General features: G+C 39.9%; 1 long non-coding RNA gene across 1 annotated transcript in view; it reads left to right on the plus strand.

Annotated features, from left to right (window-relative positions):
- LOC129059572 (uncharacterized) overlaps nt 1-26,529 on the plus strand; it is a 43,806-nt gene that overhangs the window by 2,760 nt on the left and 14,517 nt on the right. The window lies entirely within an intron of this gene.

Raw genomic sequence — 26,529 nt, forward strand, 5'->3', positions numbered from 1 at the left:
TATAATAATACATATAGTATCATTTATTCAGACATATTGTTGATATTTCTCATAATTATTTAGATAATTATACTAATTACCTTAGTTAGTACACATGCATATTAACATAATGTTTATCTGACACAGATTTTAAAAATACACAGTTATGAAAGTAAACATGTTTGCTCACGTATGTTCGACGTCATCTAACATGTCCTCAGCGGGTAGGCCTGGTGTTCTTTGGGAAACACTGATTTTCTTCTAAGAGCTTCTTGGCCAATAGTACTAACTGTGACCAAACTGTCTGCCTCCCCTGGGACTTTTCCAACTTTGACTTCTGAATTCTGTGAGATGTCTGAAAAAGTACAGGGTATGGGTCTTGGCTCCAAAAGTGGCATGAAAATTTCAGGAGATACCACAGCATAATGGGAGGAAGCTGCAAAGTGTGGGCTCTGGAGACAGACTTCCTGGATTGAGTCCAGACTTTACCATTTCTTTTCTGAGTGACCTTGGACAAGTTGCTTTATTCCTCTGTGCCTCAGTTTCTTTATCTGTGTGACATGATAGCAGTACTTACCCCACTGAATTATTGTTCTGTGGGATTTGTTTGTACCTTGAAACATCATTTATTATCTCATAGTGTTTGTGGGGCAGAAATCTGGGAGTGGCTTAGCTCAGAGGTTCTGGCTCAAAGCCTCTCATGAGGTTGTAGTTAAACAGTTGGCTGTGGCTGCCATCTCATATGACGGCTTGACTGAGTTCAGTGAGTCCAAACTCACTTCTAGGGTTGTTGGAAGTCTTTGGTCCCATTGAGTCATTTTTGAAGTTTTTGTGTGCAAAATGTTAAGGAGTACCTGGCATGTAATAAATGATAAGTCATATCAATATGGTTATAAACACAATTTTATTAACTATGGTTATGCCTAGCACATTTTTCTGGATGTTTCCAAAGCACTCAGATCACTTGGGGTTATTCTACAAGCTTGCTGTTATGGCTGCAGACCAGCTGTCAACAGATAATGAGGAATTCTGGAGATGCTTATGTCACACTTAGTCAAAAGCCTGATTTCCCCCAAAAAGGGGGCAGAAACAAAGGCATTCATAAGTGACTGTTGTTTATCCCCTGCCTCCTTTATAAGAGATTATTAATGTAGTATACATTTACAGAGAACATTAAATGTAAGCAGTAAGGGTCTTCTTGAGTTTGCTAAGAATAAGGATCTCATTCTGACGCCACTGTATATCCTTTATCAATAGTATCAGTAAGCAAATATATTAGAAGAACTCTCCTATGAACTCTACACTCTTGTGGCCAGTGATCTTACAGATGACTCCCTGCATAACAAGTAGACACTTCTGTGTTTGCTCGGTCTATTTCCTCTTGAGGTTCCTTTGTTGCCTCAACTCTTCAACCTTTAAAATGTATCCATCAGCTCCTTCAGGGGATCTTCACTGATACCAGGGTTAGCATTGTACTGTGACACATCCTAACTACACTTACATGGTGAATGGTAAATATTCTTTTCTTTGTCTTTCTCTCTTATTTTAGTGCAAGGCCTTTGAGGTCAAGGTTAAAGTTCATCCATTCATTTAATGTTACTTAATCTAAGAAATGTTTATTGCTAGTTTCTAATTGTGTGCTGTTACTAGGTACCAGAGATGTAGCTGTGAGTCAGGTAACATGAGAACTCCCCTCATGGAGCTTATGGTCTAAGAGGAAAGAGAGATTACATAATTACTTAAAATAAATTATGTTGAGCACTACAATAGAGAAAATCAGGCAGCTCTGACAGCAGATAAAAGAAAAGTATAATGTAGTTTGGAATCCCAGGGAAGATATTACTGGAGAGATTGTGGGGTGAAATGGGAGCAGGTGATTCGGAATATGCATGTAGGTCCTGATATGTGAAAGAACATGGCATGCTGCTCAAATGTCGTTTAATCCTAATACCTAGCACGGAACATGGCACCCATTATGTGCCACCTACATGTTTGTCAAAATAATCTGCCTTCTCCATCTCCCAACACACGTAAACACAGAACTTCTTTCTTCCATTTTTCTTCTGTTAATTTACTAAGGGGATTAGGGCTTGTCAATAGCTATGGAGCTGACAAGCTGTATGAGATAAGAATGAATGAAAACAGGCCAAAGAATTAATTCTTCTAACAGTAGAAAAAGAGGTATGACGCTCACAGTAACTACTGCTGCATTACAGATGTATTAAGTAAGATTTACATGATAATACAAACCTTTGCTCTGAGGCTGAAATGAGAAGCAGTTTTTCCCTTTCAGGTCCTGGACAGTTGTATATTACCATGGGAGACAACACATGGGCTTAGGTTACAAAAAAATCAGGGACACCAAAGAAATGAGAAAACTTCTGTTTCAATGACCTTTTCCAAGATTTTACAATCAGAAATTCTACAAATAAAAGCCAGTTTAATTTCAGTATATGTATAAGTTGTATTGTAACTTTAGTTTTTATTTTTAGTCATTTATGGGAAGCACCATAATTTTCATAATTTTTACAGTGCTTAAGGACTCAAAATGTCTTATTACATCACTGGGAATAGAGAACATGAGCCAGAGAGTACAATAAACACATCATTGCACAGAGAAAAAACAGACATAGCTTTTCCCCTGTGGAGCTCAGAGTCAAATGTGTGGGATAGCCAAAGAACAAAAATCAAACCACTAAAATAGTAGCAAATTTTCACAAGTACTATGAAGCAAGGAAAGAAAGGATGAAGAAGGACTGAGGGTAGGGAAAACGAGAGTGACTCACTGAGGAGTGACATTCAACCTGAGAAATGACATTTGAATTATGCCAATCATGTAAGAGCTGAGAGGAGAGAGTTTCATGTGGATGGATGAGCTCTGAAGAGAAAGTTAGGAATGAGAAATACTTTTGAAGGCTGAAATATGGTGAGCAAGGGTGAAATTGGCATGAGGGGAAGTTTGGAAGGTGGGCAGGGGTCAAATCATTCAGGACCTTGTAGCCCACTGTAAGTTAATTGGAGTTTCTTAATTGCAATGAATAGCCATTGCAGAATTTAAATTTGGTTTAAAGCATTGTGGGAATGAACTGGTGGTGGGTGAAAGTGGATGCAGTTAGCATGCTACAATAATCTAAGCCAGATATGATACCTGTTAGATTAGGGTCGATATGGAGAAAATTGGACTGTTTCAAATGCATTTTAGAGGTAGAATTCTGGGGATTGCTGAGGGATTGGATGCTGGGGTTGAGGGAGAGGGAGGTGTCAAGGATTACTTCTAAGTAGACAACTAACTTCTTTCATTTGGAAGGATACACTGTCAAGGTTCAGTTATTACCTTCTGTAATGAGCAAAGGCCTCAGAGCACTGGCTCTGGGAAAATTTGGGGAAACTTAAGGGTGTTCTAAATGCTCAACTTATGGGACTCCTCTTTGTGCCTCCCCAGGTTTAGTGCTTTTGAGAATTAGGCATGAACAACTTGTCATTGGATCAGGCAAACCTTCACTGAGCTTATGCTGCTGCAATGAAAGCAACTTGGCTAAAAAGGGCAGGTGAGGCCCTGGATTTTCATTCAGAAAATTCCCAAGGACCTTAGAAGTGGGTTGCCATAGGAAACAGCCTTCCTCTATCTACTCAGAATGCATTTTCTCCCACAGCTAGCTTGGCCTCTTCCTCGATCTCACTCCTGATCCTGTTACCTTCTAACCATGAGACCTTGTAACTATATCTTCTGTGCCTCATTGTCTTCATCTATGAGGCCAGGGTAATAATTGCCTTTGCTATTAAGTGGAGATTTAAATGAATTATGTTTGTAAAGACCTGAACACAAGTCTGGCATGTAGAAGGGTCTCTTTAGTTCCAGCTATTCTATTATATAATGCCCTTCCCCGGATCTGAATACTTCTTATGAAAGCCTTGAGGGCCTTAGTTTTTTCCTTCAGGACCCCAGGTGTTTGAACATTTTTCTTAATACCTCCCACCTCAAGACTCCCAAATAATCTTTTAGGTACCTCAAACAGCTAAGTACTTATTTTCCTTTGAAAGACACGCCAGGTACAGAGAGACTGATTGACAAAAGGGTTTCCGGAATGTGGCATTTACAGATTTCATGATCTGTCTCACATATTTATGAGCCAGCTTTCTGGCTCATAAGCTCATATCCTGTATTTACATTTTATTACTATTTGATTTCTTTCTTACAGTTGATCCAAAGTGTGAAATTGGGAGCCTGGAGCTTGCCAACACTTCCATGTTAGAAAAAATGCACAATGAAGGAGTTTGAGTTTTGCGTTTTGTGTTTTGTGTTTTTTGTGTGTGTGTGTGTGTTTTTTCCCTGCCAAGGACACAAAATCTTGTGAGCTAATCTCTGAGATCTCTGTGTCTGCTCACTGCCCCACTGCCTCCTCATGGGACATTTTGCTTAATATGTCCTTGGCTTTAGCTACTGCTACAAGCTGAAGGTCTTTCTCGTGAGATGCCTGAAACTAGTGGGTTTAATCCTGAATTAAGGCTTTGGAAGAAAGGCAGGGCCAAGCCAAGAGAGAAGGATTTAGACTTCAGGGCAGCAGATTTCCTTATATTAACTCTTTTAAACCTCTTTTACCCTAAGTCCAAATTCCTTCTTGTTTCTCACCGTCCATTTCTCTTTCTAACACATTTCTCAATTCTTAATAAAACTCCAATCCATTTCTCAAATAAATCTATTAAACTCTTAACTCCAGCTGAATTATAATTCTCAAAATGGCAATACCAGGATCCTTACACAAATGCAAAATTAACTCATGTCAATTATTTTAATTAATTAATTAATGAGATGTTAAAACTGACCCAAAGTACATTTGATAAATTAGATTTTTATAGAAAATGTACAAATAAGAGGACAAGAGCAAATTTACTTGTACAACTCACTTGTGCTTCAAGCTTGAGATAAAATTTTATACATATGATTGATCTAATTTACGACCTTGAATAAACTAAGCCAGTGGTTGACTTTTTGAGGTCATGATAGCCAGCCTTTGCATCACCTGAATCAACAGATTGATGAATATTCATCTCTTTTCTTATATCTGTGAGAAACCTCATACTGGATGTTAAGGACACTATTATCTGATCCTGAAGTCAGAGAAATAAAATTTCATACCCTTTCTCCTAACTTTCTTTGGTCTTGCCAGATTGGGTTTTAAACCCATCTGCTGAATCAGAATATGGCCAAAGTTAGATACTGGAGTTCTTGTTTCAGCAATGTCTTCATCTCTCACAATATCCTCCTATCTTACAGCTATACATTGATGACAAAGAGATACATAACCAAAATATAGAGGGCAAAAAAGGAGAATGGATGTAAACAATGCTTTCAGGTAGACTATGTGCTGGACCCTGAGCCACTCTTGACCCAGTGACACTGGGGGTGTGAGGCATGCTGTACTCTGTGTGGAAACTGAAAGATCCCTTCTACTCAACACATTCACATACTGGGGCCCAAGAGATCCTGCTTTGACAACACTTCCAGAAGAAGGTGAAGAGGATCATTCCTACTTCACTCACAAACGTTAGCATACAGAGGAAAGACCTTTCTCCTTCTCTAAAAGAGCATAAAGTAGAGGTGAGAGTGAATTCTCTTTACCTTGAAAGGGACTGCTAAGCATTTTGATCTGACAAGGACTGGGGACATTGGTGGCCAGGGTGAATGGGCTGACCACTGTGCCATGGAGAAGATGAGGACTCCTGCAGGGTGACAGACCATGTGTGAGGTGCTTGAGAAGCAACAGCAGCTGCATGCTTAGTGGCGCTGATGAAGGGCAGGTCCTTACATGCAGAGGCCAGAGGCTGCTGCACTGATTTTTAAGCTCATATAATAAACCTCCTGGGGACTTTAAGAGAGACATTGAAGTGGAAGACGTGGAGGACAGTTAGGGAATATATGCAGCAAGAATGTGGTCTTTCAGCATGAATAGCTCCTTCTTTCATCTAGATGAATCAGGGTTTGAGATATGAAGTTATATAGCAAATAGTTGGGCTTTTGTTTTTTGTTTTTATAGACAGGGTCCTTCTCTGTCACCCAGGCTGGAATGCAGTGGCACAATCATAACTCACTGAGGCCTTGAACTCCTGGACTCAAGCAATCCTCCTGCCTTAGCCTCCCAAGTAACTGGGACTACAGGCATGCACCACTGTGCCTGGCTAGTTTTTAAACAATTTGCAGAGATGGAGTCTGACTATGTTGGTTAGGCTGGTCTCAAACTCTTGGCCTTAAGTGATCCTCCCATCTTGGCCTCCCAAAGTGCTGGGATTATAGGCATGAGCCACTCAAATAGTTCTTGTTAAATTCCTTATCCAATCTTTTATATCTTCCTTGCAGACAGGTAAGCCGAGTGTGCTGTAGAAACAGTGCAGTGCCGTGCTACATCCCTATCATTTTACTTTTCGTGCTTCATTGCCTCTACGTTAGAGCGCAGTGGGACAGTGGCAGAAAATACAGACGGTTTTATTTGTACAGTTTGCTCATGCCTATATTTCCTGTTAATCCTATGGTTTGTCTTCATAAAAGAGAATTTCTTGAAACAGGAAGAAAAAGAGAGAAATTTTTGCTTCGTAAATTCCCCTTGATTTGTCTAGAGTTGTCTGGCAGAGGTCGTCACAGCTCAGTGCTCAGAACTTCATGCTTCTCCTCTGTTCAACAGAACTGTAAACTCTGCAGACCCTGCTTCTCTAGGGTCCCTTCCAGTGGAAGCTCCTCTTGCAAAGCCTAACACTATGTAGTCACTGTTCTCCACAGAGTTATGGTGATTGTGCTTTTGGGCAACGCAAAGAATCAGCAGACTTTACACTGCAGAGAAACTCTTGGAGTCACTTACATCATCCCAACTCCATGCATATGGAGATTTTATATTATGATGTAAGAAATTGGGCCAGGGCCTTTTCCAGAGTTTTGAATACTTGGCTTTCAATATGGGGGCAGAGTATCAATGGTAAAATTCAAGACTCTTCTGTTATTTTTATTTATTTATTTTTGAGACATTGTCTCTCTCTGTTGCCCAGGCTGGAGTGCAGTGGCGCAATCTTGGCTCACTGCAACCTCTGCTTCCTGGGTTTAAGTGATTCTCCTGCCTCAGCCTCCTGAGTAGCTGGGACTACAAGCACGTGCCACCACACCCGGCTAATTTTCTTTGTATTTTTAGTAGCGATGGGTTTCACTATGTTAGCCAGGATGGTCTCAATCTCCTGACCTCATGATCTGCCTGCCTTGGCCTCCCAAAGTGCTGGGATTACAGGCTTGAGCCAACGCATCAAGTCGACTGTTCTGTTATTACACCATCTTCTTATCTCCTGAAAGGCCTGGTGTGTAATAATGCTATGAATAGTGAATTTACCCTTTCCTTTCAGCCTACCATATTATTCTTGGTGAGGCTTTCAAAGTCACTACATTAGGTGCAAATTAACACTGAGTGAGAAAAATGTCACCGCTTTCTGCATTTCCAAACAGCTCAGTTTCCAATCCTTCCTTATTTTACATATAGTCACTGAGTAAGTGGAGACCCAGAAAGGAGGAATAGGTTACATAGCTTCATTACTATTTTCCCCAGATTCCCGGAAGCTGTGATCTGCCTTTGTAACATGGATCAATTTTTAAATATAAGAGCAAAAGAAGATATAGCATATTGAGAATCATGCAAATTCCACTGTAATTCTAGAGATTTGCTGGCCTTCACAATCAGGAGTATATTTTTATTCTTCCTTTTGATACAGTGGTGTGTCTAATGACTGTCTGGTTCAAACACCTGATTATTAGAGTTAAAACAGTGTGAATCAGACGCAACGGATCTAATATTTTCTCCATTTTTCCAACCATTTCTGTCTTGACCCTGGGATATTATAGCATAGAGAAGTCACAGAAGAGAAAAGTGCTTTGCATTATACAATGCCCTAATTTCCCAGAATTTTCTGGAAAATGGCCTGGGTCTGACTTTATGCAGAGATCATAAGTACGGAGACAAGAGTACATTTGCTTTATGTACCTTCCCTGAAGGAGAAATCTTCATGTCCTAGACCTAAGTATGGGATATCAGACTTAGAAAGAATAATTTATACCTAATTACGGCCTCAGTGACTGAATTAGACCAAGTCAAAGGCCTGGTCTTTTATAGATCATAATAACAATGTTTCCTATTTCTTGAATCAAAGATTGTAATAAATATTAAATTCTGTTTTTTTGAGCCTCTGTCCCACAGATTATCCTGAGTAAGGTGCTATAAATGAGATTTTAAAAGCAGATCGTATGAGACCAAGATAAAGCAGCTTCAGGCTTAGGCTACTAACATCTCTTGTGCTTCCCATTTTTAAAAAATCTAAGCCTTAACTAATCTATTACAAACTCATTCTTTGCTTCATTCAGTGTCCTCAACCTTCATACTTTCTTCCACTTGACACCCTATTTTCAGATCAGACAAACCCTTGTATAAAACAGAGGATGAGAAAATGAAGATGATTGAGACTAACAATTCCAAGTACATGATAATTCTTAGTAATGTCTTACTAAGATAACTCATAGTAATCTCTTAATCCAGGGACTAGCTTGAGGGACCAAACTTAAAGGGGAATCCTAATGCTATTCCTCTCCTTTTCCTTTAGCATGTATGTGAGTAATGTGTCACTGATATTCCTACTGTCCTCTCCTCCATCCACACCTTCAATAGAGAAGTGGCTCCATGACTGTCATCAGGATTTCTGTAAAACCCTCAGTTTTGGGGAACTGCAGTTGGATGTGGATGAGAACTGCAACTGGAAACTAGAATTGCACCTTTCTTCCCCAGTGAAAAGGCTTTAGAAGACATCTTATTTAAATCTTTTCTCCAGTTTTGGTTCAATTAAAAGTTCATCAATGAAATGCTAAGTCTCACCTCTCCCAATACAGTCCCCAGAACTTTGTAAGTCTAACGATCAAGGCCAGGATCTTTTCAGATCGTGCCTTCTCACAGGACCTTTACTGTAGTCAAGAATCATCTCACTGAAGACAGACCACAGAGGAATAATAGAACCATTTGCTTTTATCATGTACATTTTCATCTCTCCAAGATCCATTCCCACTCTAAATTTTCTTTGTGGCAAAATTTTAAGATGCAGTCTTTAAAGGGAGATTTTTTTTTTTCATTGAGCCACCTGTGAGCACCCTAGACATGCTCAGAAGAAGTGTCAATAATCCAAAGCTTATTATCAGGGACCAGTCTTTGAGACAAGGCTTCATGTCTGTCTTAGAATTTGTACTCTGATTTGCGCTGACCCTTCTTTTTATGTCTCCCATATACATTAGGGCAGATGGACAAAGCTTACTGGGAAACACTTAGCCTGCCTTCTCTTAAAAGCTACAGGCGGAACTTCACTCATAGCTTGCCACACTGAGGGGCCCTTTGGTGACATCTAGTCACCCTGTGCCTCCACTTTTATGCGGCGCAGTGAATGCCGCCTCTTCCTAGATCCATGTGAGTCTGGCCTTCATGACTAGAACAGATCATTGGGAATTGTCTTATAAGATCGGATTATTTTAAAAATAGCTTCTGTTGATGAGGTTGTGGAGGAACAGATACTCATAGATCGCTTGTGTGAACAAAAGTTGGTAGTGAGATGGGGGGATGCAAGAGGAAGAGAGAGAGCGAGCGAGAGAGAGAGAGAGATTGCTGATGTGCATATGCCAGCTCTGTCTGCTCAGAGGGCCTGGTAGCAATGACACAACAATATCCAGAGCATGAATTCTAAAGGTCATACTTCATTAAAAGAAAATAAATCAGGACTCATTGGACAAAATGGCTGATTCCAGAGCTGTGGCAATAAAGATAAAATGAGCCTGGAACATCTTGCTATTGTAGAAAGTAAAGAAGTACTTAAAGAAAGATGGAAACACTTCAAAAGTCAAAGGACCAGCTTGAAAGGAGTGGCATTCACAAAATCTGAAAGAGTTTGGGCATCAAAAAGATTAATAACAGTGATGGAATGTAATCCATATAATAAAATTAGAATCCATGATTCCATTCTTTTATAAATAAATAAAATGAAATAAACAGGGAGGAAAGCTTTTTCTTATAGCAGAATGCCAACTAATAACTATAAAAGGAATGATCCATCATTTGGGAAATCAGCATTTAGCAAACATCATAGTAATATCCTAAGGATGAATCATGAATGCTAAAACTAATGGGTAAATGTTTGATGAGGAAGAGGATATTTATGGAGTGTCAGACTATATCTCTACAAAGTCCCCCTCCCATTCTTTACAAGGGGAAAAGTAATAACTTTACAGTGAAGAAACCTAGTTGGTACCAGAGTTCCCCCTTATCCTTAGTTTTGCTTTACACAGTTTCTATTACTTGCAATCAATTGCAGTTTGAAAATATCAAGTGAGAAATTACAGAAATAAATAATTCCTAAGTTTTAAATTGTGCACCATTCTCAGTAGGATGATGAAATCTCTTATGGTCCTACTCCGTTCCACCTGAGACATGAATCATCCCTTTGTCCAGCATGTTCACACTGTATACGCTACCTGCCTCTTAGTAACTTAGTAGCTCTCTCAGTTATTAGATCAACTGTGACGATATTGCAGTCTTTGTGTTCAAGTAACTCTTATTCTACTTAAGCAGTTAAACTTAGTGAGCAAGGCATGTCAAAAGCTAAGATAGACTTAAAGCTAGTTCTCTTATGCCAAACAGTTAGCCAAGTTGTGAATTCAAAGGAAAAGTCCTTGAGGAAAATTCAAATGATAAGAAAGTGAAACAGCCTTATTACTGTTATGTTATTATGAAGAAAGTTTGAGTGGTCTGGATAGAAGATAAAACCAGACACAATATTCCCTTAAGCCAAAGCCTAATCTAGAGTAAGGCCCTAATTGTCCTCAATTCTACAAGGCTGAAAGAGGTGAGAAAGCTACACATGTACTCTAAAACTTAAAGTATAATAATAATAAAATTAAAAAAAAAAAAGAAAAGTTGGAAGCTAGCAGAGTTAGTTCATGAGGTTTAAGAAAACAAGCCATCCCCATAACAGAAAAGTGCAAAGTGAAACAGCAAGGGTTTATCTAGAACCTGCAGGAAACCACTCAGAAGATCTAGCTAGCTAAGATCATTGATGAAGGTGGCTATATTATACTACAGATTTTCAGTGCAGACAAAAGAGCCTTCTATTAGAAGAAGATACCATCTAGAACATCCTAAAGAGGAAAAGTCAGTGCCTGGCTTCAGAGCTTCAGAGACAAACTGACTTTCTTGTTAGGGGACAGCCGCTGTGACCTGAAATTGAAGCCAGAGTTCATTTACCACTCTGAAAATGCTAGTGCCCTTAAAGAATGATGCTAAATCTACTCTGCCCATGCTCTGTAAATGAAACAACAAAGCCTGAATGACAGCACATCTGTTTACAGAATGGTTTATTGAATATTTTAAGCCCAATATTCAGAATTACTGCTCAAAAAAGTGATCTCTTTCAAAATATTTCTACTCACTAATAAGGTACCTAGTTACCCAAGAGCTCTGATGAAGATGTACAAGGAGATTAATGTTGTTTTCATGCTTGCTAACGTAATGTCCATTTTCAACCCATGGTTCAGGGAGTCATTTTGACTTTCAAGTCTTATTATTTAATTCATTTCATAAGGCTATAGCTGTCATAGATAGTGATTCTTGGGAAGGATCTGTGTAAAGTGAAAGTCTCCTGGAAAGGATTCATTATTCTGGATGCCATGAAGATCATTCGAGATTCATGGAAGGAAGTCAAAAGATCAACATTAATAGGAGTTTTGAAGAACTTGATTCTACCCTTATGAATGATTTTGAGGGTTCAAGACTTCAGTGGAGGAAATAACTGCAGTTATGGTGGAAATAGCGAGAGCACTGGAATTAGAAGTAGACTCTGAAGATGTGCCTGTATTCCTGCTATCTGATGATACAACTTTCACAGATGAGGAGTTGCATCTTATGGATGACCAAGGAAAAGTGGCTTCTTGAAATGAAAAGTACCCCTGGTGAAGATGCTGTGAACCTTGTTGAAATAGCAGCAAGGCATTTATAGTGTTACATCAATTTAGTTGATAAAGCAGTGGCAGGGTTTGAGAGGATTGGCTACAATTTTGAAAGAAGTTCCACTGTGAGTAAAACGCTTTCAAACAACTTTGGTAGCTATAAAGAAATCTTTCATAAAAGGAAGAGTCAATTGTTGTGGCAAACTCCACTGTTGTCTTACTTTAAAAAATTGCCACGCCACTTCAGCCTTCAACAACTCCCACCCTGGTCAGTCGGCAGCATCAGTATCGAGGCAAGCAAACAATTATGACTTCCTGAATGCTCAGATGATCATTGGCATTTTTTAGCAACAAAATATTTTAAATTAAGGTATGCACATTATTTTTTTAAGGCATAATGCTATTGCACACTTAATAGACTACAGTATAATGTAGACATAACTTTTATACGCACTGGGAAACAAAAAAAATTCATGTGACTTGCTTTATTTTGATATTCACTTTATTGTGGTCTGGACCAAACCTGTAACATCTCTGAAGTATGCCCATATATAGGGTTCAGTACTTTCTGCAATATTAGGCATCCACTGAGGGTGTTGGAACACATCCCCCAGATTAAGGGATAGAGGGGGCTACTGTATCTCTCTAATCAAGTGATCAAAGTTAACATCACCAAGAGTAGAATGAACAGACATCCTATGTCTCTCTCTCTCTCTTTGTTTTTTTTTTTTGTTGTTGTTGTTGTTTGTTTGTTTTTTGACAGAATCTAACTCTGCCGCCCAGGCTGGAGTGCAGTGGCGTGAACTTGGCTCACTGCAATCTCTGCCTCCTGGTTTCAAATGATAAGTGATTTTCCTGCCTTAGCCTCCTGAGTAGCTGGGACTACAGGTGCACACCACCACACCAGGCTAATTTTTGTATTTTTAGTAAAGATGGGGTTTCCCCGTGTTGGCCAGGCTCATCTTGAACTCCCGACCTCAAGTGATCCGCCTGCCTCAGCCTCCCAAAGTGCTGGGATTACAGGCCTGAGCCACCATGCCCGGCCCTGTGTCTCCTTAACGTCATGCACTGAAAAGGACACAGCATCACTTCTGAGGTATTTCTACAAAAATGCATAATCTGATTCTAATCAGATAAGAGTTTTGTTTCTGTAATTAGTTAACTCCCCCAAGAAGATAAAGCCAACCAATAAATGACTGAATAAAGAAAATGCACACAGTTAAGAGTAAACAAGTAAAGCAGGCCCTAGAAGACATAGGAGATGAGATGTGTGTTTTCTCCCTTTGACTCTGCAGGTCCTGCTTCATGGTTCATATGTGACAGGAGTGCTCAGCTGAGTTTTTGAATGCCTGTGGTATCATCTTAGCAGTGGACCTGGTCCAGCAACAATTTGCATTGTTGACCAAATTTTGATGTAATTATTTTCAATAAAGTATAGTTCAAATGTCTTGTAGAGCCTACTTATGTAAAAGAGTTTAAAAACAGCCAAACTCTGCATTTTCCATCCTCTGATAAATCTTACTGCATTGGCACTGATATAATTTTTAGACCAGTCCATGCTAAAAGGAGCATTCTTCAAGTATAGTGCAGTAAAGGGCATTTAGAATATGTTGTCTGAAATGGAGAAGAGTTTCCTACAAATAAGCACATAGGAAGAAAGATCTCAGTGAAAATGGCAGGGAGAGCAGGACTAACCAGTAGGTCAAGGCAAGCAAACACGGTGGGAACAAGTTAAAGGTAGGGGCAGATTGCAGGATCCAGGTTCTGCAATACCATCCAGACAACATTATGCAAATCTTTAAAAAGAAGCCTTTTAGTCAGAGTCTCCCATTGATATTTATAGTAATCTCAAAGGCCTGAGAACCAGTATTTCTGATAAAAAGAAAATTCTCATATTCTTTAGTATAGATGCATCATCCCTGGTTTAAACACTGAAAATTGGTAATTTTGTATTTACGTAATGGCTTTAGAAATACTAGATTTTATATCAAAGACTAGATTGATTTATGATCTAACATAAATAGTAACATAAAAGAGGTAACTTAAATAGCTCCCTCTTGTTCTAATGAAATATATTTTCCGTTGACTACAGACTGAGAGACATAGCAACAAGGAATGCAAACTCCTTTGATTCCATATGGTAAAATGAAAACCTTGGCTCATCCATCATTCTTTACCAGTTGCTTTGAGCAAATAAATGCAGAGTTCTATCCTAGGAGAAGTGACTCCAGTTTTCCTGGATTATCAATTCAAAACCCCCTTGTGTGTAGCAAGGAGGACAAACCCATTTAAATTAAGTTGATCTGGGAGACCAATGTACATGTCTTAAACTTGGTCTGCCTGGGACAGCAGATACATCCAGCCACAACTACTGAGAAAACAGCAAGATAAACAGCTAAAGATAAGGATTTGGAAGCAGCATCAAGTGCATGCCTAAATGAACCTGGGACTTGGCAGTGAGAATTACAGACCTTAGCTGAGATGAAGGGACGGGAACACTACAAAATGGCCTTGACCTTGATGTGAGTATGATGTGAGCCCGGGAAATCCTACCTGAATGCTTCTTTGTTTTGCTGTGGCCCTTACCTTACATTTTCTGGCCAACGTTGTCCTTGATGGCCCTATATATGTGCTTTTCATTCTCTTACACATAAAGTGATCTCTCCAAGTTCAGGGGGAGCAGCTGATCCTAGGAATCCTTATGTATCCAAAGGCAATTGCTGATGATTGTCCTGGGGATGTTTAACCGGTTCCTATAAGGTGGAGGCATCATGCCGGAGAAACTTAAGTGCATACCCCTCTCTACTTTTTCATTTCCAAGGGGAATTAGACAGCTTGGGATTTCATGGGTGTCCAAGGGTGGACATCAGAAGTCAGGAAGGACAGAGGCTGATGTTTCTATTGATGCCCAATTTTCTGTTTTCCTTTTCGAAGAAAGAAAAAGGAGTGGTCCCTAAAATTCTCTTATTCTGGTTAGCTGGTGTCAAGGCCACAGTGGGCATCATAAACACCACCAGGTCTTCCTGCCTAGGTCTTCTACGTTCTAAGAGTAACTTTGTGTTGGGCAATACAGGGCTGTCCAGGTTACATGGGTCATAGTGGAAAGGGCAGTGTTATCTGCTGGGTAAAACTTCACCCTTTCTAGGTAAATTCACAATTTCCTCTCTTGAGACCAAAACATAGACCTTCCCACTGCTAAACTAATTCTACCATAGCGGCAAACTCTTCCTTAGCTTTTTGCCTACCACCTGAAACTGATCCCTAGATAATGCTGTCTCAGGAAAGCAAGTGCTGCCCATGGGTTTGGAGGCCTCACTCTCTGTCCTAGCCTGGCTTGGTGACACTCCAAGGGAGTATTTCACACATGTTCCTTAGAAGAAGTTGAATTATTTCTCTTTTGTCATTCATAACATCATTGATACGAGTCTCTCTCCAGTATGTTTAATTGAAAGTACTTTACATCAGGTAAGTAACTTCTGGCCTTTGACTCTGAATGTTTGAGAGAAAAATTCTATGTAGATTTCTAAACTATCACTTGATAAGCCTCCTCCTTCCTAGTCAGATGGGTGAAATACTCACGTTAGTTCTTAAAGACACAATCTATAGAGATGTGCTTCCCTCTCTTGCAATAGAACTGTAGCTTTATGTGGTAAGACTCGATAGGGAAAAGCAGGACTTATGCAGAGAAGTAACTGCATATGTTACGCTGGGGCAGGCTTTGGAAGTGTGTTGGGAATAGAGATGTGAAACGAGTGAGAACTGTACCACAGGAATGATATCTTTGAGAACAGTGACAATATCTTCCTTGAAGATGACTTGCCCCGATGCTTATGCTTGCTTCCCCATGCCTTACGTGTTCCTCTGCTCTGGCCCTTGAGAAGCTCTGTTATATCACCATTCTGTGGTGTAAGCAGGGGGTGTCAATAGGCATCAGTTCCCAGTACCACATCCTTGCCTCTGTTGATGGCTGTGCTTTCTTTTTTAATGGGCAGTGGCCCTTTCTCCCATTCTACTGTGTCTAGAATTTTATCTGTTGAACATAAGGAGCAGTTCATCCACGGATCCCTTATGATCAGGACATTTTGCTGAGTTATGCTTATGATCAGCAGAAGTCCCATAGAGGAGGCTGCTGCAGGGTTGAGTATGTGGGCACTCTATGCCTTTGGAGTCACAAAGGACCACTCATTAGCAGTAACAGTCAGGGGTAGGGAGTCTCTGGATGAGGAGAAGGCATCATTGGCATTCTTCTTCCTTCTCCAGACTTAACATCCCCTCTTTGTACTATCTCACAGTTCCACCACATTCTTTAATTTTTTCAACCTTTTTTTTCTTTCTTAAGAGGATTCTGATTCAGCAGAGCAAAGAAGGGGAGTGGTGCTCCTTTTCTAGGATCCGTCAACACAGTAGCTTCATCTCCAGATAGGATTCTGACCCCTCACCCTCAACTTGGACCAATAACTTGCCTAACCATCCCCTTCAGAGCTTCCCAGATTTGTATTTAAGTACCTATCCCTGGTACTTAAATTCCCAGATAATTAAATGATATGTGATAATTCCAAGTTAATTGAATTATATTTGAATTGCAGTTCTATAGACTTTGGAACTTCTATTCTTTCCGTGGCAGGGTAATGTGCACAGATAATGATATGGTTTAGCAGTATCCCCACCGAAACCAAATTGAATTGTATCTCACAGAATTCCCACGTGTTGTGGGAGGGACTCAGGGGAAGGTAATTGAATCACGGGGGCCAGTCTCCCCTGTGCTATTCTCATGATAATGAATAAGTCTCACAAGATCTGATGGGTTTATCAGAGGTTTCCACTTTTCTTCTTCCTAATTTTTCTCTTGCCACTGCCATGTAAGAAGTGCCTTTCACCTCCTGCCATGATTCTGAGGCCTCCCCAGCCATGTGGAACTGTAAATCCAATTAAACATCTTTTTCGTTCCCAGTCTTCTGTATGTCTTTTTCAGCAGTGTGAAAACCAATTAATACAGATCATGCTTATAATGCCTGGTAAACTAAGTTTTAGTTGTAGATGCAGATGTTGGGATAATGGGACTACATTGTCAGTGACCTTGACCATGGGAGGGAGATACTGAACTATGTCTCTCTGGGAATGGAGCCATAATACAGGGAGGGAGAATGAGTAGAAAAAAAGGTGCAAAATACTCTAGAAGAATACAGGTCTCATTAGAGAGTGGGGGAGGGAGAATGAGAAAGTGAATGAGAGAGAGAGAAAGAGAGATGTTAGAGAAGAGGGACAAAAGAAGAGAATAGATAGAACCATCCAATCCCTTATAGCAGTCAGGTAGCCTCACTTCTATTGATTCTATTTTTTTTCCTTAACCATTTAATTTCATAAGCAAATAATTTACACGCTTCATTTTACATAATTATTTTAATTCTTTGGGCAAGCTTATATTCATTATTTCACTTTTAAGGACACTTACCCTGAAGGGTAATTTTAACTTGCCTAAGATCACATGACTGCTTTTTCATTATGAATCACTGTTTCTCTGGGTGAGATGGTCAGCCCAATTTCCCAAACAATATTCCAGTCTAGGGTGGAAAATGGTGACTAGAGAGAGCAAACAATCTTGGAAAATAGTTTTATTACACATTATATAAATGAGAGATTCATGTCTATGTCAGTTAGTGCCAAGCCCAGAAATCAGAGGTCATTCTAAATATTTCAAGCAAAGAGGGATTTAATGCAGACAGTTGGTTACAGTGCTCTTAGAAACACTGAAAGAACACAAAAAAAGAAGAGTGTTATACAGGCACTGGAAGCTGCGATTGAACCTGGACTGAAGCCTAGCTGCCCTTGCCCTCTGTCTGTTGGAGGTGCTGCCATTGATGCTGAAACTGCATCTGGGCAGCTGAGCAGGAAAGTTAGGAGTTTATCTTCCTGCTGCTGCGGCTGAATGCATGACTGCTGCTTTTACAGCTGGATCCACACACTGCAGCTGAGCAGGAAATGCAGGAGTTTATAATCCTGCTGCTGCTGCTGAATGCATTGCTGCTACTTCTTCAGTTAAATCTCCACCACTGCAGCTGATCAGGAAATGCAGGAGTTTATAATCCTGCTGCCACTGCTGCTGAATGCATTGCTGCTGCTTCTTCAGCTGGACTCATACCACTGCAGCTGACCAGAAAGTCAGGAGATTACGCTTCTACTGATGTTGCTGCCCCATCTTGATGTACCATTAATAACAGAAAATAAAATGGTTTTTCTCTTCTTTCATACTATATTCTCTCAGCCTCCACTGTCAATGAAACCTGGAAAAAATGGTTTTCAGGCTCCCATTTCTGCCAGTTATTCAGAAAAGAGCACTAAAGAGTAGGGGTAGAGCTGGCAATTAATAGACAAAGAGTCAACATAGTTCACCTCTTGCTTATACAGTGTCCATTTTGCCTCCCTTGCACCCTTATTTAAATTTCATTCAACAATCACAACAATATGGTGTTACCTAACATAATTAATGATTTTGCATATAAACAGAAAAGCTGTTACTCTGGATATTCTGTAATTTAAATACTAAATTGCACAATAGCCATCATCCCACTTTATATATAAAATAGGATAAGAAAGGGAAAGACAAAAAAGGAAACAGCTGATTAACATACACAAATATTGGATAACAGACAAGGAATAAATCATGTGTAACTGCAGTCATCATTTCTATGATTGGTTGTTAACAGATCATCAGCTTCTGGTGATAGTTGCAATACCCTCTTCTGCTCTTCTATGTTTCCTTTTTTTTTGAGATAGGGTGTCTGTTGCCCAGGCTAGAGTGCAGTGGTGTGAACAACGCAGCTCACTGTAACCTCAACCTGCTGGGTTCAAGCAATCCTCTCACCTCAGTCCCCCGAGTTGCTGACACCACAAGTATGCACCACCATGCCTGGCTATATTTTTAAATTTCTGTAGAGACAGGGGTCTTGCCATGTTGCCCAGGCTTGTCTTAAATTCATGTGTTCAAGTCATCTTCCTGCCTTGGCCTCCCAATGTCTGGGATTACAGGCATGAGTCAACGCACCTAGGCTCATGTTTCTTTTAACCTCAAGCAGGTCCTCGTCAGGTTGATATTCTTTACTTAGTGGTGTAATTCAAACTTTAGTTCTTGAAGAGTCTGAGCCCCTGGTAGTCCCTTTGGTTGAGTTGCTATAGTTTTCCATTAACTTTTATTACTGGAGGCACTTCAGGGAATCTCTTGGGTTCTATATGTTGTCAACCATGTCCCATTGTGGAGAACACTGTATTTTCCCTTAATAGAGATCAGTCACCTCACCTTGCCTGTTGCTTCAGTGACATGAGGATTCCTCAAAAGGCCAGGTGATGGTCTTATCTTTTAGATCGATGAAACCATCATGTCATGTGGTAGAAGTGTTCTCCTTTTGGAATTAAGACCTTAAAAGAAGCAGAGTTTAAATTTATAGGGCCAGGTAATTGAAATTTTTCAAGCTGGTCATTGAGTATACTTCTAGCCCCTGATTCCCGTAACTGTGAAATCTGGCAATTATTTAAAAAAATAGCATCATATTTTGACTGCTGGTTCAAAGAATATACCACATTCTTTGGGACAGCATCACATTTCTGAAGGATGTCTTTGTTTGTTTATTTGTTTGTTTGTTTGTTTTGAGATAGGGTCTTGCCCTGTCACCCAGGCTGGAGTGCAGTGGAACACACATGGCTCACTGTAGCCTCAGCCTCCTGGGTTAAAGTGATCCTCTTGCCCAGCCTCCCAAGTAGTTGGGGCTACAGGCATGCACCACCATGACCGACTATGTTTTTTCATTTTTATAGAGACAGGGGCCCCACTATGTTTTCCAGGCTGGTTGGGGGGTGTTTTCAGTCAGAAAGTAGTTTGACTACATCTTCAGTAGGCCATTCTAATGCTCTGCAGAGCCGAGTGTTTCTGGATAATGGAGCACATGACAAGATCAGTAAATTAAATGAGTGTCAGCCCATTGACCCACTTTATTTTCTATGAAATACATTCATTGGTCACTAGCTGTGGTAGGCTGAAAAATGATGCCCCAATATGTCTACCTAGTAATCCCTGAAACCTGTAAATATATTATATTATATAGCAAAAGGGATTTTGCATATGCAATTAAGTTAAGAATCTTGAGATGAGGAGAATGTACTGGATTGTCTGTGTGGTCCCAATGATACAAGTGTTCTTATTTTTTTTATTTTTATTTTTTTGAGACAGGTTCTTGCTCTGTCACCCAGGCTGGAGTGCAGTGGCACTATCTCGGCTCACTGCAGCCTCCACCTTCTGGCCTCCAGCAATCCTCCGATCTTAGTCTCCTGAGTAGCTGAGACTACAGGCACACGCCGCCATGCCTGGCTAATTTTGATATTTTTCATAGAGATAGGGTTTCACCATGTTGCCCAGGCTGATCTTGAACTCCTAGGCTCACGCAATCTGCCTGCTTTAGCCTCCCAAATTGCTGGGATTACAGGCGTGAGCCACCACACCTGGTCACAAGTGTTCTTATAAGAGGGGGTCAGAGGGAGGTACCACTACAGGAGAGGGGAAGGTGACATGATGACAGAAGGAGAGGCTGGAATGATGAACTTGAAGATGGAAACAAGGGTAGCAAGCCAAAGTACACAGGTGGGCCACTAGAAACTGAAACAGGCAAGGTGACAGATTCTCCCCTCAGCTCCAGTAGAAACTAGAAACCAGTACTGCTGACATTGACTTTAGTTCGATGAAATAATTTTAGACTTCTGACCTCCAGAACTGTAACTGAATAAAATAGTATTGTTTAACGCCCTTAAGTGTGTGGTAATTTTTTACAGCAACAATAGGAAACTAATAAAGCATCAATGTTCTGTGGAATATGAAGATTCCAAATAAGTCCTTTGCAAGAGTATCTATGAAGGCACTGTGTGCAGGAAAGGGGAAATCCATTTTCAAAATAACTATGTATTTTAGTGATGATAAGTTACTTATCCTACCATTAGGAAAGGGGTCTAGTAAAATCAACCTAACACCAAGTAGCTGCCTAGTCCCTTGAGCAATGATGCTACTATTAATAGAAGGACTCAGCATCAGCTATGGTCAGGTGGATATTCAGCAGTGGTGGTAGCCAGGTCAGCCCTGGTGAAATCCATGTTGTTGAGCCGATGCATAGCTTTCATCCCTACTGCCATGAACATTTTTAACCTCATCAAATTGAGTGACTGCTAGAGTGCTTGGGGAAAGAGACTGGCTGACATCTGCAGAGCATAGCATTTTCCATGTGATTACTGAGAACATCCTCTTCAGTGGGTACTCTTGAGTGAGTATTCACATGGAACACAAATATCCTTATACCCTATATTCATTCTGAGAAAGTTGATATATTTTCTCCCCAGATCTCCTTGTTACTAAATCTTCAGTTGTGTTCTTTCCAAGTGTCTGATGATCTGGCTAGCCCATGAAGTAGTATGTATTAGTAACTTGAGCCAACTCTAGCCAGAAAAAATTAGAAAAAACAAACATACTACTAGAAGATATTCTAAAGGGGAGGCTCTCCTTTCTTCATTTTATAACACAAAAGATTTTAATAGGGCTGTAATTCTGCATCGTGCATTTCTAGCCTTATGCCAGCACAATATGCAAAACCATCTGTAATCACACCCCACTTATTTTTTCTCTGTTAACTGAAATTAAAGAATTTCAGGTGAGGCCACAGGTATATGCTTGAGGGAGGAGCATCACAGCAACAGGAGTAGGTGCTGTTGGAGTCCCAGCCGCCTGCTCAGGTACCATCCACTGCTTCAGCGCATGCTCACAGTGTCATTTCCAAAAGCTTTTTTTTAAAAAAAAATAATAACATGAGGCTGGGCACGGTGGCTCATGCCTATAATCCCAGCATTTTGGGAGGCCAAGGTGGGTGGATCACCTGAGGTCAGGAGTTTGAGACCAGCTTGGGCAACATGGTGAAACCCTGTCTCTACCAAAAAACAAAAATTGGCTGGGTGTGGTGGTGAGAGCCTGTAATCTCAGCTACTCAGGAGGCTGAGGCAGGAGAATCTCTTGAACCTGGGAGGTGGAGGTTGCACTGAGCCATGATCGTACCATTGCACTCCAGCCTGGGCAACAGATTGAGACTGTCTTAAAAAAAACAAAAACAAAAACAAAAAAACAAAAAACGAACAACAACAAAAAATAACGTGAAATCTTTTCTAGGGAGATTAAACTTTCCAGTCATTAAACCCGGTCATATCACATCTACAATTATCCCCTACCTTCTTGCATCATCAATTTCTCCATCTTTGCCCAACTTGAGTTCAAAAACATGCTTTGGAAGGTTCCAAAGCCCTCCATTGACTCCACATTTCCCTGGAGATGCAGATCCATTTCTCCACTCCCTATCACAGTAGATTTCTTGAAATAGTTATCTTTACTCACTCTCTCTACCCCTTCACCTTCCATTCACTCTTCAGCTCATGCCATTCTAGATTTTTGGTTTGATTTCTCCAAAATTGCTCGTCTCTGTTATTAGTACTTTACTTGTTGAAACATCCCTCAGGTCTATGTCTATTTCATTCTTGAACTTCTAAGTAGCAGTTGACCCAACTGACCACCAAATATATATATATATGTATATATAGTATTTCACAACTTCATATTTTTTATTTTCATATCTCTTTATTTTCCTCACATTAAACTGGTCACTCTTTTTACATCAGTACAATGTCTTTTCCTTGTCTATAGGACCGAGGCTCTTGTCTTTACCTAAACTCGCTGCAGAGATCATGTTCTTCCATGGCTTTAAATACCACCTATATGCTAAAGATTCCTAAATGTATATCTCTAGTTGTGTTCTCTCCCCTGAGTCTCAAGCAAAAAGCCAGTTAACTACTATTAACTGCTATGCATCACCACTCAAAATAACACACTTTAATAAAAATTAAATATTCATTGCCTCTCTTCTACCCTCAATTTATTCCTCAATTGGTATGATCTAGCCAAAAACTTAGCAATAATTCTCCATTCTTGTCTTTCTCTTAACTACCCACTACATCCAAATCAACAGTCCTACCATTTTCATGTTCAACACACATTTTTAACCTATTCTCTCCCCTCTATCTTCACAACCATTATCTTAGTCAAAGCCATGATCTATCAGTTAAACTAACTCAACAGCCTTTCAATTGGTCTTCTTGTTCCACCCTTCTATTATCCATTCTTCACAAAGTATACAGGATAATATGTGAACATGTAGAAAGATCATATCAGTTTTCTTTTGAAAACCTGCTATAACTTCCCATTTAGTCTAGAATAAAATCAAAACCTGGTTCCACAGTCTACAAAGCTCTACCTGATAAGGCCTCCTTTGCCTCTATTCCTTCATCTCCTATTACAGTGCTACTTTCCCCATTGTTTATCACACTCCAGCCACATGTTCTTCTTTCGGTTTCTCTTGCACATCTTTCTGCCTTAGGTCCCTTGCACTTGCATTTGCCTCTACCTGGAATCATTTCTCATGAACCTCTGCAGGGCTGGCTTCTTCCTATTTAAACTTCTGCTCAAATGCTACCTCCTCATGCATATTCTCCCTCACCATCCCATCTAAAGTAGCTTTATCACCTTGGTTTCAGCTTCAGTTTTCTATCGCCATGTAACAATTCACCAAAAGCGTTGTGATTTAAAACAACTATTTATTTAGTCATGACTCAAGGGCCAGCTATTTGGTCAGGGTTCTGCTGGGATAGTTTGTCTTTGCTCCACATTCTGTTATCTGGGTTCACCCATGCATTTGTGGTCAGTTGGAAGGAGCCCTGGAGCTGGCTCTCAAACGTCCTCATTCACCTGCCTGGAAGTTGATGGAATCTATCAGCTGGAGGGCCTTGATTTTTCTCCACACGGCCTCTCCAGGAGGCTAGTTTGGCCTTTCTTACAAAACACCTGGGCTTCCAGAGAATGAGAGCATAAACTAAAAGGCCTCTTGAGATATTGCTTGAAAGTTGCACCATATCACCTTTGCCACAGTGTATTGGCTAAAGTATATCATGAGGCTAGCCAAGATTAATGGGTGAGAAATAGACTCTACATCCTGATAAGCATTGCTGCATGTAATTTTTGGTGATTTCAAATCTATCCTGCCTCCTTTCCTGTGTCCTCCCATCAGTCTTTATCATATCTTCTTATTAATTTATTTCAGAGTTCTTAACATTATCTAAAGTTATCTTGTTTATGTATTTGTTTTCTTTTGATAATGAGTCCTGCTCCTTCCATTTCATATTTCTTTATTTTAGAGTTCTTAACATTATCTAAAGTTATCTTGTTTGTGTATTTGTTTTCTTTTGGTAATGAGTCCTACTCCTTCCATTTCAGTGTGAGCTCTATGACAAGAGGCATCTTTTCTGACTTGGATATTATTGAAGCTCCAGGGATTAGAACAGCAAACAGTCCTTACTTAGCATATGATAAATGGTCAAGGTATGATGGTCGAGTGAATTAATGTATGAATGAATTCATGAATTCAGAATACCTGGTTCAACAGAAGACTAGTACTTACAATGATTTGGAATTATTTCCCTTGAATACTCTCTGGGAGCTGAATGGACAGGCTGACTGAAGATAAAAGGTGAGAAGTCCTGTGAATGATGAACAGGATTTAGTGGCCTGTTTGTGTTCTGAGTAGGTTTTAGAACAAAACTAAAATCCTGCTTTATTTTTTTGTTCAAATTCTGAATGATTAATCACAGACAACCCTTGCTATGCATTATCTTACTATCTTCCAATAATTGAGAATTAACTCATCATATGAAGCCCCATTGTAGCCTGCTTTCTGTGGAAGGTCCTATGTAAAGCTGAAAAAGGTCAACTAGGAATAGCCCCACATCATTTTAAGACAGCACCAAGAAAAAGAAAATATATCAAAATATTTTTTCAATTAAGACTATTTTTAAATTTCTATTTTATCACTACACTATATCTGGAAATAATAGAATCTATCTCTCCTTTGCATCTAAGTGGAATTTGTTTTAAATTAGTTGGAAAAATAAAATTTCATTTTAATTTATGGATTTTTAGTTTTGGGAGACAGTAGTAGTATGGATGGATAATAGTAGTATATTTGGGGGACAGTATAGTAGTAAACTCAAAGTTATTCAGGAAAATGTAGGTCAATAGGCACTTACTGAGCCTCCTGAAGACAAAGGCATGGATTAGACGTATCTTCTACATTTAAGGAATTTTATTATAATGAGGGATAAAGATGACACAAGTGGATAATGAAAACATGAGGCATGCTGTGGTAGTGGTGTGCATACAGGGCCAGCAAGGCCATGGGAAGTGTATAGCCCACCTCGTCCATCAGTGCTGGAAGATGGTGACAGAGAAGGAAAGAAGTGTAGTAAATGAGCAAAAGCAAAGTGTGTTCCAAGCAATTAGAAGTAAGTCTAACCTGTGACGGGGAAAGAGCAGGGATAACTGGAGTTTAATTTAGCACCTATGCAAAAGCTGAATTCCAGCAGCTATGTCCTATAAAAGAGCTCACATTCTGGCCAGGTGCAGTGGCTCACGCCTATAATCCTAGCACTTTGGGAGGCCGAGGCGGGTGGATCACCTGAGGTCAGGAGTTTGAGACCAGCCTGGCCAACATGGTTAAACCAAGTATCCACTAAAAATACAAAAATTAGCTGGGCATGGTGGCACACGCCTATGGTCCCAGCTATTTGGGAGGCTGAGGCAGGAGAATCACTCAAACTCAGGAAGTAGAGGTTGCACTGAGCTGAGATCTTGCCACTGTACTCCAGCCTGGGTGACAGAGCAAGACTCTGTCTCAAAAAAAAAAAGAAGTTCGTATTACATCCTGAAGGCCACTGGTTTCCAACTTCTTTGCATATGAGGAACTCCCTAATGCCAAAAATTAGAATGTTTATAATCCATTAGTTAAGAAAGTGCACAAAGACAAAAACTTTAGTATTTTTTTAAATGAACTGATTAATATTGCCTTTAAATTATTTTTTTATGAATCAAACCCTCAAATATATTTGAACAATTTTGTTAACTATTTATAGAAGTGGTTTCCTTTGTCCACAAACAATGCATAGTCCATGTAGAGGTTAACTGAGCTCTTGTATTATAATTCACATCCAGAGACACTGCTTAAGACGTAGAGGAAGCAGCATGGCACAATGAGAATCACATAGTTAGGCATTCCCATCCTGCCTTTCCGTTTACTTAGTCTTCAGTAGTAGACAATTACTAAACCTGTTGAGGTTCAATGTCCTCATCTGCAAAATGAGAATAAAACTTTCTTACGTGTATTTTTAAGGAAGTAAATATAAATGATCTTGTGATAGAGGGCAAGAGGGAGAGTAGAAGCAAGGAGCTAAGTGTAAATTTCAGGTTATAGTTTGGGTGACTAGGTGAATGGTTGAGTCACTAATAGAAAAAGAGAGAGAGAGACAGAGAGGCAGGCAGACACACACACACATACACACACACACACACACACACACACACACAGAAAGAGAATGCAGAATGAGTGGCCTGGATGATGAGAGTTCAGTGGAGAGACAGGAAAAAGTTA

This window comes from Pongo abelii, chromosome 4, assembly GCF_028885655.2.
Source record: "Pongo abelii isolate AG06213 chromosome 4, NHGRI_mPonAbe1-v2.0_pri, whole genome shotgun sequence".
NCBI classification, from domain to species: Eukaryota; Metazoa; Chordata; class Mammalia; order Primates; family Hominidae; genus Pongo; species Pongo abelii.